The 12,942-nt window shown below is 51.6% G+C and overlaps 1 pseudogene across 1 annotated transcript in view; it reads left to right on the top strand.

Moving 5' to 3' along the window:
- Nos2-ps1 (nitric oxide synthase 2, pseudogene 1) overlaps nt 1-12,942 on the top strand; it is a 47,323-nt pseudogene that overhangs the window by 26,387 nt on the left and 7,994 nt on the right. The window contains exons 2-14 of the transcript XR_010055694.1: nt 2,243-2,437; nt 2,805-2,887; nt 3,156-3,300; nt 3,386-3,490; nt 5,032-5,081; nt 5,338-5,512; nt 6,227-6,359; nt 7,394-7,472; nt 8,096-8,266; nt 9,345-9,508; nt 11,085-11,283; nt 12,355-12,442; nt 12,815-12,936. The product of XR_010055694.1 is annotated as a nitric oxide synthase 2, pseudogene 1 (transcript). The remainder of the gene's footprint in view (nt 1-2,242; nt 2,438-2,804; nt 2,888-3,155; nt 3,301-3,385; nt 3,491-5,031; nt 5,082-5,337; nt 5,513-6,226; nt 6,360-7,393; nt 7,473-8,095; nt 8,267-9,344; nt 9,509-11,084; nt 11,284-12,354; nt 12,443-12,814; nt 12,937-12,942) is intronic.

A 12,942-nucleotide genomic window follows, 5' to 3' on the forward strand; every position in this document is an offset into this window, starting at 1 on the left:
CACTTGGGAATTTCTTACTTTACAAGTGTGTGAGGGCACTGTGAATCCAGAGCAACTCTCCTTGGGTGTTTTAAACTTTTTTTAACCTTTTGCACATATATATATATATATATATATTTCATTTTATTTTATGTGTATGGGTGTTTAGCCTGCACCACATGTGCGCAGTACATGGACAGAAGAGAGCATCAAATCCTCTAGGACTGGAGTTGGAGAGGATTGTGAGCCGCCATGTGGTTGCTGAGAATCAAACCCAGATTCTCTGGAAGAGCAGTCAGTGCTCTTACCCACTGAGCCATCCTTCCACCCCCTACTTGGCTTCGTTGTTGTTTGGGATCTTGATTTCTCTCTAACCCCCCTTTTGCTTTTTATTGTGAGACAAGGTTACCCAGGTTGGCCTTCAATCACTCTGCTGTCTAGGCAGACCTTAAACCCTAGTCAGCCTCCAGAGTATCTGTGCTTATAGGCCTGAATGGCTAACTGCATAGGGATTTTTAATTTCGATCTTTCCTCCTGGACTAACAATGGTGACTCTCTTGAAGCTGGTGGCTGCAGCCAGCAGCCTCAGCCAGCTGTGGCAGCCACAAGGACTAGAAACTGGCATTACAGTGTGCTGTGTAATCAAGCTACGCTGGTTGGGAGGCAAGGTGCTTTATCAAGAAGACTTGGGAAGGAGTCTCATGTACCCCAGGCTAGCCTCAAACTCACTGTGTGACCTCTGACCTTCTTGCCTACCCCCAGAGTGCTGGGATTACAGGTGTGAGCTACCACATCTGAGTCCTTGGTTTTTGAACATGGTACTAGGCATCAGACCTCCAGGGCTCGGTGCATGCTAGGCCAGCATTCCACCCGCTGAGCTGCACCCTAGTTCCCATTCTGTGTATTCTTGACTGAGAATACTTTCATCTTGTGATGGCCCCATCAGCATGGAGCCCTGTCTTAAGTCAAGGAGCAGCTGTATATGACATTTAAAGTGTGGTTCTACTCATGAGCCTGACATCAGGGGGCAGCTGTCAACCTTGGCCACCTCTCCTCTGGGCCTATCCTAGGCATTAGGCTTTCCCCTGTGTCCCTCCCAAGCAGTTTGCCTCCCTCACACATCCCAGGAGGCCTTGTGAAAATGGCTGACTTCCTTCAACCTCCCCAAGAGGCTTACTGTTTGCTGGCAATACATGGAGACCATCTCTCCTTTGCCCCACGGCCTTCCTCAGTACCCAACAGATAGACAGGAGCAGGTGGAAACCCATTGAGCTCATAGGATCCTTCACTGTTGGATCTCTCCTTCTACTGTGTGAATGCCTGGGATGAAACTCAGGTCGGGCCTGGTGACAAACGCCTTTACCCACTGAGCCCTCCCCCCAGGTCATAAATATATTTCTCTTGGTTGAATGGATCTCCAGACTTTGGTAGGATAGGTGCTTTGACTGGATTGTTCCAGGCTAGTTTAGACTTCATGGCCTCTAGGTTTTAGGATGTGGATGACCTGTCTCCCCTACACTCTGACCCGCATCGTCCCCACGGATGACTCTGGTGGTTTTGTGTTCGCTTGTTTGGGAGACTGAATCTCTTCTAGCCCAGGCTGGCCTGGAACTCTCTATATAGCTGAGGGTGGCCTTGAACTCCTGATCCTCATCCTGTACCACCAGAGCGCTGCTGAGGTTACAGCTGTGTAGGGCTTCACGCATGCCAGGCAAGCACCCCACCAAGTGAGCCTTCTTTGAGTTTGTATTTTCTTTACCTTAAACAAGATGGCGCAGTGTGGGTTGCCCACACCTGAGGCTCTCTGTCTCCTGGCAAACCATGGAGACAGGTTGGTGTGAATTTCTGGATGCTGAGCTGTTGGCAATGGTCCTCATCCTTCCTGATGCTGTGACGTTTTAATACAGTTCCTCATGCTGCGGGGACCCCAACCATAAAATTATTTTTGTTACAACTTCATAACTATAATCTTGCTACTGTATGAGTCATAGTGTAAATGTCTGAAATGCAGGATACCTGATAAGTGACCCCCGAGGGAGTTGAAGACCCATAAGTTGAGAACCTGGGAACCTCTCATGTGACTGAGGGCTGGCCGCCTTCTGAGTGGCTGTGGTGATGGCCTGGGTCTCTAAGTCTGTGTGCGTTTCTGCAGCAGTGAGAGACTAAGGGCAAGGGCAGAGCCACTGTGTAGACCACCGGCCCTCCGGTGACTCGCCGCTCTCCCCTGCTGCCTTATCTTAGCCCACTCCATCTTCTCCTTCAGAAGCAGAATGTGACCATCATGGACCACCACACAGCCTCAGAGTCCTTCATGAAGCACATGCAGAATGAGTACCGGGCCCGAGGAGGCTGCCCTGCAGACTGGATTTGGCTGGTCCCTCCGGTGTCCGGGAGCATCACCCCTGTGTTCCACCAGGAGATGTTGAACTACGTCCTATCTCTATTCTACTATTACCAGGTCAGGGACGACCCTGCCGCCCTCCCCATCTTGTAGCTCAGCTGTGGAGGCTCTGCAGTGTGATGACCCAGGGTTGTACACGCCAGCTGAGTGCCACCTTGTGCTCTCTAAGGTGCCCAGATTAGACTGTACATTGTCTAGTGTACACAATAAAAAGATACTAAAAGCAGGCGGGCCTCTACCCACGACTGTGGCCATGACTGGCGAAGCCAAGTGCCCACTGCTTGTGACTGATGTGGGGCCCAGGAAGCACTAGCCTTGGTGGGATGGACCTCCATGAGTCCAGTAGAGGGTCCTCCGTCTCTTCAGCATTCCCCTACCCAAGCCCAGCCAGAACCCCACCCTCAACTCTCCTTCTTTTCTGCAGATCGAGCCCTGGAAGACCCACATCTGGCAGGATGAGAAGCTGAGGCCCAGGAGGAGAGAGATCCGGTTCACAGTCTTGGTGAAGTACGTGAAAGTGGGCGTGTCCCTCTGTCCCTGCTGTGTCCCTTTTACTGAGGCAGCCTTCCTGACTCCACCATGAGGGGCAAGGCATACGGAGAGTGGCCTTTATGGTGTTGGCTACCAGAACTCTAGACACCAATTCTGAGACTGGTGTCCTGTATTTCCGAACTTGCCAAAGAGACCGAGTCAGGATGCACAGGGGCTGCCAGGCCAGTGCTCCATCTCTTCTGGAGGCTAACTCAGCTGGCCCTGTGTCTGTTTATTCCCACAGAGTGGTGTTCTTTGCTTCTGTGCTAATGCGGAAGGTCATGGCTTCCCCCGTCAGAGCCACAGTCCTCTTTGCTACTGAGACAGGAAAGTCGGAAGCGCTAGCCAGGGACCTGGCTGCCTTGTTCAGCTACGCCTTCAACACCAAGGTACCCTCTTAGGTGGAAGGAGCTTGGGGTGAGTGTAAGGGACCCCCTGGGAGCTGAGGGCTGACATCCATGGTGTGCCACACAGGTTGTCTGCATGGAACAGTATAAGGCAAACACCTTGGAAGAGGAACAACTACTGCTGGTGGTGACAAGCACATTTGACAATGGAGACTGCCCCAGCAATGGGCAGGTAGGTAGCAGGGACACTGCTCATCTGGGAACAGAGGGGCTTAGGAGGACCAAGAAAAGGGTCCAGGGGACTCGGTGTGACCTGGAATTACTCAGGCCACTCTGGGTCCTTAAGCCATTTCCCCATTGGCACACAGGGATTTCCTGTGACTTGATAACTCTTCTTTATATATGTCAGATTACTTGAGGTGATTAATTACATTTATTTATTTATATTTACTTTGTGTGTGTGCACATGCCCCACAGCTTGCATGTGGAGGTTAGAGGACAACCTGTAGGAGACAATTCTTACCTTCCATAATGTGAGTCCCTGAGGTTTTCAGGCTTGGTGGCACTTTTACGTCCCGAGCCATCACTGCAGCCTAAACCTACTTTAAAATAAAATTCAAAAATTCTTATTTAACTGGGTATAGTGATGTGCACTTGTAATCCCAGCACTTGGCAGCAAAGGCAGGAGGATCACAAATTTGGGCCCAGCCTGGACTCCATAGGAAATCTTGTCTCAAGTTCCCTTTCAACAGGGATTCATATTTAGGGGCTGGAGAGATGGCTCAGCGGTTAAGATGGTTGCTTCACGTCCAAAAGACCACAGTTCAGCCCCGGCACCCACATCAGATGGTTCTCAGTCTCCTGTAACTTCAGCTCCAGGGACTCCAACATTGTCTCCTGGCCTCCCTGGGCACCCACACTCCCTGCCTAGGCACACTCTCTGACACAAATCTTTTGTTAAAAGGAATTTATATTTTTTTAAAAATGTATGGAGGCTGGAGAGAGGCCTCAGCAGTTAAGAGCACTGACTGCTCTTCCAGAGGTCCCGAGTTCAATTTCCAGCAACTACATGGTGGCTCACAACCATCTGTAATGGGATCTGATGCTCTCTTCTGGTGTGTTGAAGACAGCTACAGTGTACATACATATGTAAAATAATAAATCTTTAAACAACAACAACACAAAACAAACAAACAAACATTTCATTCTCATAAAGGAAAAGGGGGCCAAACATATGAATTTTGCCTAGCTGGCCTCACACAGGCCTACTTAGCCTTGTGCTTTGAACGGAGGCGAGTATGAGCAAGATGTTAAGGCTTGGTTTGCACCAATTTGAGTTCGTCTCCCTAGTGTTGGAAGGATGAAAAGGCCATCGAAACCCATGAGAAGAGATTACAAACGGCTTAGCTTCCCACAGTGTGATGGGGCCCACGCTGCCTGAGACAGTTTCCTGGAAAACCAAAGGTATTTTAGAGAATCTGTTGTTTCTAGCAACTTCCAAGCAAGAAGCAAGGGTCATATTCTTTTTGAGGAACCTTGTGTTCTTCCAGAGCTAAGTGGGAACACCAGGGTCTTCCACTGAGGGGCAGGACCCCCGTGAGCTGGTTCAGCCGGAGTGAGGGGCGATCTGGACTTGCCCAGCGGCTTTCTCCCTGGGTTCTGGATTCTTTGCCTGCTCAGTGAGGCCAGTATTTAGACACACCACCACAGTAAAGGAAAGCTGTGGTTTTATGGTTCCTGGCCTGAGAACTCTGATTCCTTTGTCTTTTGTAGACTATGAAGAAATCTCTGTTCATGATGAAAGAACTCGGGCACACCTTCAGGTAAGGCACTCTCCCCTATCCCTGCCTCCTGGGTCAGCCTGGGATCAGACCAAGGAACTGGGTATGCACAGGATGTCTCCTCAGAGATGTCCAGGGACAGACAGAGTCCTGGTCTGAGGTTTGTCTTCTGAGAGGGTTGAGGATCAAGACATAGAAACCGAGTCCCTCCTGCAGGTTTGGGGTCTAGAGTCCATTGTTCACACCATGGGCACGGATGCCAGGTGTCCTGAGCCTCTGTGTGTGTCCTCCTTGGCAGGTATGCGGTATTTGGCCTGGGCTCCAGCATGTACCCTCAGTTCTGTGCCTTTGCTCATGACATCGACCAGAAACTGTCTCACCTGGGAGCCTCCCAGCTTGCCCCAACCGGAGAAGGGGACGAACTCAGCGGGCAGGAGGACGCCTTCCGCAGCTGGGCTGTGCAAACCTTCCGGGTCAGTTCTAGTCAGACAGGCCGTAGTGCACTCATGCCAAACTTGTGTGGGTCCAGTGTCCCGGGTGTCATGACCTCTGTCAGGTGTAGGGTGGGGGGATGGGCCCGAACCACAGATCAAAGCTGCTTCCCCAACCCCCACCCCCACCAAGAAGAAGGTCACTCCAGTGTGTTGTTTCATGTGGGAGAGAGTAGTGATCAGTCCCCTTGCCATGACCTTATGACCCCAGGGCTCTTCCTAGTGATAGACTTGTCCACCTCACAACAGTGAGGTAGATCTTCCTTCGGTCTCTCAGCTCTGCAGAGGAAGGGACACAGGACACTGCTGAGCTCTGTGACCTAATGTTATCATCTCAAATCTTTACTCTCTAGGTTCCTCCCTGACAGTGAGGGGAGTTTTAACACTGAAGTGAGTGGACAGCAATGGGAAGCCCAGCAGACCTGGTTCCAAGACTCAGGCCTCCTCCATGAGCTTTTCTATGAGGATAGGGAAGCCCCAGACCTCCCTCGCTCAGTGAGAAGGGATAACCATATGACGACAAATTTACTATCCATTACAGTAGCAATAACCACTGTGCGCCAACCACAGGATTCCTAGCTTCGCCAGCCCCTTCAGATGACACACTGAGGTGTTCTGTGACACATCCGTTCAGTATTTGACCCATGGTGAGGGGTGGTGACGGTGATGATGAATCCATTCTTCCTAACTTTCCAGGCAGCCTGTGAGACGTTCGATGTTCAAAGCAAACATTGCATTCAGATCCCGAAACGCTACATTTCCAACGCAACATGGGAGCCAGAGCAGTACAAGCTCACCCAGAGCCCAGAGCCTCAAGACCTCAACAAAGGTACCAGCCCCTCGCACCCTACTGCTCTTTCCTGCAGGAGTTGAGGCTATTTGAGCTCTGAACCAATAGTCAAAGAATCCACCATGCCCTTCTGAACGAAGGCAGTCCCCTGCAACTCCCAGGCATCTGTCTCCCTGGCTATGGAGCCTAGGCCCTGTGGGAGAGCCGGTCAGGAGCCCTGGGAGAGTGGTATTGAGCACGGGAAGCCAGCATCAGTGGGTGGGTGGTGGAGACAACTCTGATAGGCACTGTGCCAGCCTCTTGACCACATGAACTTGCCTGTGACACTTGTCCTGGAACTTGACCTGTGACAAATCCAGAGAACTTAACGTTCACAGAAACAAAGCAAGTGTGACAGCATGGGTGGGGGTTGGATTCAGTCTTCCAAAGGGAGCCACAAGCCACGAAGGAGGCTTCTGAGGTGATTCAGGGCGACAGTGAGTGGCTCAGCTCTGCCCACCCTGGGAGACATACTCAGTTCCCTGAGGCCAGACATCATAAATGTGTCTATGTTTTAGGATATGCCCAGCTTTATCCATGTACTCCTGTAAACCACACAGCTGTCCTGAGCCTTCTGTATTTTCATGTCTAAGATGAATCTCCCGGCACTTCCCAGCCACGAAGGCGCTGTTCATCTAGGGCCCTTTTGACTATCTAGTTTTAGTTGCTGGTTTTTTGTTTGTTTTGTTTTGTTCTCTTCTTCTTTGTGTATATCTGGAGGCAGGGAGCTGAGACAGGGTCTCATGTAGCCCAGGCTGGACTCAAACTTGCTATGTGGCCAAGAATGGCTTTGAACTCCTGATCTTCCTGCCTCCACCTCCAAAGTGCTGGGATTACAGACCCAAGTGACCACCTCTAGCCAGGCCCAGGGTCTTTCCTTGGGATCTAAAAATAATGGGGAAAGGAAACAAACCTAGGAGGCCCTGCCTCAGGACACCAAGGGGAAAGGTAGCATGCAGGGATGCTCAGCCCAACATACGGGGTTTCCCCCAGCACAGCATAGGGACTCTGACCATCTCTGTCTGTCTCCTCAGCTCTCAGCAGCATCCATGTCAAGAACGTGTTCACCATGAGGCTGAAATCCCTCCAGAATCTGCAGAGTGAGAAGTCCAGGTAAGGATGGGCTGGTACACAGGATTGCTCTGGAATGCACAAAGAACCAGAGACAGTCGGTCTGTAGGCGGGGAGGGGAGATAGGCCCCCCAAGGGTATCACTGTTGGGACCACCTTCTCTGCTAGTCTGTGCCTTTGTCCGGTTTGGAAGCTGGATGTCTGCCTCACTGGCCCTTCCTCCTCTCTGAACTCTAAGACCAGGGGACACGCAGAGCATCTAAGTCTTTAGGCCTTTTGTGGTTGTTAGGCAAGGGTGGGGATTTCCCAGCCAGGTGGAGGAGGGTTGTGAGCGATCCGATCCGTGATTTTATCTGCATGGTCCCTCCTCTCCTTTCCTCCTATCCTGGGGGAAAGTAGCCTCAGTTCCAGTGAGAACAGGATTTGTTCTGGAGATAAAGAAGGGCTACCTCTGGTGTCCACACACTCTGAACGAGATGCTCCTTGTGGCAAAAGTGTGGCCAAGTGCTCCATGACACCCACACTTCTAGGGAAGGCTGTAGCCAAACTCCTCTGGAAAACTCTGGAGCACTGAGGGGATGCCTTGTCACTAACCGGCTGGTGGCAGGAGAACACTTGTCCTAGGGGAAGCCAGCACTCACCCATGACTCCCTTTTCCTCTGTAGCCGCACCACCCTCCTCATTCAACTCACCTTCGAGGGCAGCCGAGGCCCCAGCTACCTACCTGGGGAAGACCTGGGGATTTTCCCAGGCCCTGGTGCAAGGGATCTTGGAGCGAGTTGTGGATTGTTTTTCGCCAGACCAAACTGTGTGCCTGGAGGTTCTAGATGAGAGTGGTGAGTTCCTGGGCCCAGACAAAACAAACCTCTGTCCCCTCACTCCCATCCCTGAGGACTGTACTCTTGACTGTCCTGAGCTACTCCCATCCCAGCTTATGGGAAAAGCTTCCTGGCCTTCAGTGGTAGTGATGCCTCCCCCTAGCCTTGGAGGAGGCATTGGAGAAGCAAAACCTGGCTCTGTCCACCACTGTCCAGGAGAAAGGGAGTCAGCCTGAAGCTTAGAGACAAAAGACCCTAGACCTCCTTGGGGCTGTAACAATACAGATGTGATCCAGACGAGATGCATTAATAATAAAGCCCTGGGGCTGGGGATTTAGCTCAGTGGTAGAGCGCTTACCTAGGAAGCGCAAGGCCCTGGGTTCGGTCCCCAGCTCCAAAAAAAAAAAAAAAAAATAATAATAATAATAAAGCCCTGTCTCTGAAGAAGGCGACAGGAGAGGAGAGGGGTGAAAAGCAATGTGCTAACATGCACTAAATACCTGTGGACCTGGGAACGGGCACTGTGCCAGCAACTTCCCAAATGTGGCTTTTGCTCAATGCTAATGCCAGTCCAGACTGTATCATCACGTCTGATTCTCAAAGAAGCAGCTGGAGGTCACAGGATTCAGATGCTCAGCTGGGAAGTGGAAGCCAGAGTTCACACCTGGGTCACTTCCTGAGTCTCCCATGCTGTCCTGAAACCAGTCACTTCAATTTACACTGATCTGTTTACCTAGAGCCTCTTGCTTCGAAACCCCAGGAGACTGTGGCCATAAACCTATCTCTAAACAGCCCCTGGGGACTCGGTCTCCAGTGGACTTAGTCACTAAGTTTGAGATTCATCTGGGGGCGTCAGAGACTCGAGTATGGGCCACAGGAGGATGTGCTTTGTCTGTCAGGACAAAGTCAGTATGGGTGGAGGGAGTTGTTCAGCTATGCTGGCAGTCCCATCTCACCCCACACCAGCTCCTGATCTTCATTCTCTTTGGAGCCAAGATGTCAGTCATCCCTCCCTTGCAGGTGGAGGATAGGAGTCGTCTGAGAGACCCAAGGAGGGCCTTTCCTCAACTTGACACCTTTCTTCCTTCCAATACAGGCAGGTACTGGGTCAAAGACAAGACGCTTCCCCCCTGCTCACTCAGGCAAGCCCTCACCTACTTCCTGGACATCACTACCCCTCCCACCCAGCTGCAGCTCCACAAGTTGGCCCAGTTTGCCACGGAAGAGACGCACAGGCAGAGGTTGGAGGCCTTGTGTCAGGTAGGGGTCTGGCTGGTGGAGGATGCATGGACATTTCATAGAGTGGAGGAACCCAGAGCTGAGTTCAACTTTTGAGACCATCCTCCTGAGTCCCTAGGTGTGCCTTGTCCGTGTCTGGTGACAGCCAGGCATCATCTGCTGCCTCATCTCTCGTACACAGTAGTACTGGGTGAATGAGTCTCTCTGGAGTCAGCATGATGTAACCTGTGTTCGTTACGTGTCCCGATTCTGTGACTTAATGCAAGACAGAAGAAACTTAGGAAAGGAGGGTTCATTTTGGTTCATGAGAGTCCAGTCCATCATGGTGGGGTGTCAGGACGGCAGGAGTGTGAGTGGCAGGTCACATTGCTTCTGGAATGAGGAGGCAAGAAAGGTGGACGCTAGTGTCCACCTCATTTCCCCTTGTCATTTATTCTAAAGTCCCACCCATAGGAATTCAGGGTGGGTCTTTCCCAGTTAAACCTTTAGAAACACCTTCACTGAGGTGCGTTTCCATGGTGATCCTAAATCCAGTCAAGTTCACAGGGAAGAGTAGCCATCAGTAGCCAAAGTACACTTCCTTGGAATCTGACTAGAGGGGCCAGCCTCTATGGACGGCCTTTGTCTTCCCAAGTGTGGAACAAACTTGATGGTTGGTAAATGGGTGTGCAGGCAGGTGGGGAGTTGAGGTAGTGAGTTACTGGGGTGATGCATTAAGTCCTTTGCAACTTCCAAGTCCGTGTCTTGGTAAGAGGTTCTGGATACCAAGTCACGGACACAGTGTCACTGTCTCCACAATCCTGTGTGAATGGCTGCATCTGCCTCACTCCACAAGGACTAGGGTTAAGTGAGGAAGGACACCTGACTGTGATCTCAACCCAGATCCAACTGGTTCCAAGTCACAGTTTAATAGAGAATTTAGTCCAGCTGGATAGGGTGGCCATACCTGAGATCCCAGCACACAGGAGACTGAAGGCAGGAGGATAGTGAGTTAGAGACCAGTCTGGGCCAGCAATGAGTTCAAGGCCAACCTGGGATATGCAGGAAGACCGTGGCTATACATCCTACGTCCAGAGAAAGAGAGTATGGAGCCCTGCCTTCGAGTTGCTGGTGTTGGGGAGGTTTTGTGTTTTGACTTTTGTCTCTGTTTTGTGGGTATTCCGGGTTTCCCTCAGACCTCCACACATGCCAGGCAAGTGCTCTACCACTGAGACAAACTCTTGTCTCTTCTCTTACTTTTTATTCGGAGGCACGGTCCCACCAAGTTAGCTAAGCTAGTTCTCAATTCCATCTGTAACCCCTGCTGGCCTTAAACTAGGAATCCTCCTGTCTCAGCCTTTCAACTGTTGGGGCTGCAATCCTGCCCCACTGTCATCTTAATCCCACCCATAGTAGAGTTCTAGGCACAATTGAGAAATTCCACTAGCTGCCCCGGATCGTAGCTTCCCACCCAATGTAGTGCCCTCAGCACCCTGGACAGCGCCCAATGGCCACATTTGTTGAAGGAATGGATGGATGGATATTGAGTGGCTTGGAGGGGTTCCTTCTCCCACACATGGCAGGTCTCCCAATCTCTCACACTGCCCTTGCCTTTCAGCCCTCAGAGTACAACGATTGGAAGTTCAGCAACAACCCCACGTTCCTGGAGGTGTTGGAAGGGTTCCCATCGTTGCGTGTGCCTGCTGCCTTCCTACTGTTGCTCCCCGTTCTGAAGCCCCGCTACTACTCCATCAGCTCCTCCCAGGACCACACCCCCTCGGAGGTCCACCTCACTGTGGTCACCTATCGCACCCGAGGTGAGACAGGCAGACTCCGGTGTTCTAACCGCTGTAGCTGAGCTCTGTTTGAGGTGGAAGGGCTGGGAAGGCTCCACATCTCCAAGATCTCTCTCCTTGGTAAATACTTGACAGAGCCTATGTCTGTCCATCCTCACTGACCATACCTCACCACTGAATGAGAGAGGGGATGTGGGTGAGCTCTGAGAAGGCTGGTTCATGCAGAATAAAACCAAAGAACTATTTCACTTGCTAAAGGCCTCCATACAAGTCAGGCCACGGGGAAGTGAATGTAACCCAGAGGAAACTGGTGTACCCAGAAGCCCAGGAAAGGCTTCTGGGGAAGACTGGGATGCCAGAGCAGACAGGGGGCGGGGAAGACCACCCCTCACCTAGAGTCCTTGTTGAATGATCTTGTTTTTTTCTTTTTCTTTTTTTTAATTAACTTGAGTATTTCTTATATACATTTTGAGTGTTATTCCCTTTCCTGGTTTCCAGGCAAACATCCCCCCTCCCCTTCTTTGTGGGTGTTCCCCTCCCCATCCTTCCCTGAATGGTCTCTTTCAATGGGACACTCAGCAATGGTTGGCCCTGGGGGATCATTTCATGTTCCTGTGGGCTGCTGTGGGCAGAGCCTTAGTTTGGAGAGGGGATGCTGGGAGGGTCCCTAGACAAACACTTGGGAGATGCTCTAGCTTAAGATAGGGGAGCCTGGGGGTTGGGGATTTAGCTCAGTGGTAGAGCGCTTGCCTAGGAAGCGCGAGGCCCTGGGTTCGGTCCCCAGCTCCGGAAAAAAAAAAAAAGAACCAAAAAAAAAAAAAAGATTGGGGAGCCTGAGCAGGAACTGAGTCCACCATGACTTAAGTCACCTGCTCCATTATGTCTCTGTGACTCAGTTTCTACAATGGTAAAGGGGCAATTGCTCACCAGGTCCCCTACTGCCTTCCCTGACCATGTAGACAGTTGGGAGAGAAGGTAACTCCTCATTCAGGAAACAACCACCCAACAGGGCTTGGCACTGTAGGGAGAACACCCAGCTGGGTTGCATGAAGGCCTCAGGGCTTGTTAGTCAGGCCTGTGTTATCCTTGCAGATGGTCAGGGTCCTCTGCACCATGGCGTCTGCAGCACTTGGATCAATAACCTGAAGCCTGAAGACCCAGTGCCCTGCTTTGTGCTGAGGTAAGCACCCACCCGGGGCCCTTCAGTGCCCCTGCACCCGGGATCCTGCAGTGCAAGTGAAGGGTCTAAGACTGAGTCTTCCCTTGGCCTGTGAAAGTTTGGGGTAATTCCTCGTCTCCCCATTTTGCCATCTGGCTGTAAGGTGTAGTGGAGTCCATGGCAAGGGTACAGTGATGCTGTGGTGGGATCCAGAGACTGGCCCGGTGTGGAGAGATGCTATGCCAGGGACAGGAAGATAAAGCTGTACACAGGCCTTGGGAATCAGCGTTTCCCTCCACCACCACCCCACAGGCACCCAGGTCCCCGGTCCTATCCTGCATGTGCTTCTGGCTACCTATCTAAAGACCAAGGTCTTCTTTTGTCTCCCTGCAGTGTCAGTGGCTTCCAGCTCCCTGAGGACCCCTCCCAGCCGTGCATCCTCATTGGGCCTGGCACAGGCATTGCCCCCTTCCGAAGTTTCTGGCAGCAGCGGCTCCATGACTCTCAGCACAGAGGTACAG

This window comes from Rattus norvegicus, chromosome 10, assembly GCF_036323735.1.
Source record: "Rattus norvegicus strain BN/NHsdMcwi chromosome 10, GRCr8, whole genome shotgun sequence".
NCBI lineage: Eukaryota > Metazoa > Chordata > Mammalia > Rodentia > Muridae > Rattus > Rattus norvegicus.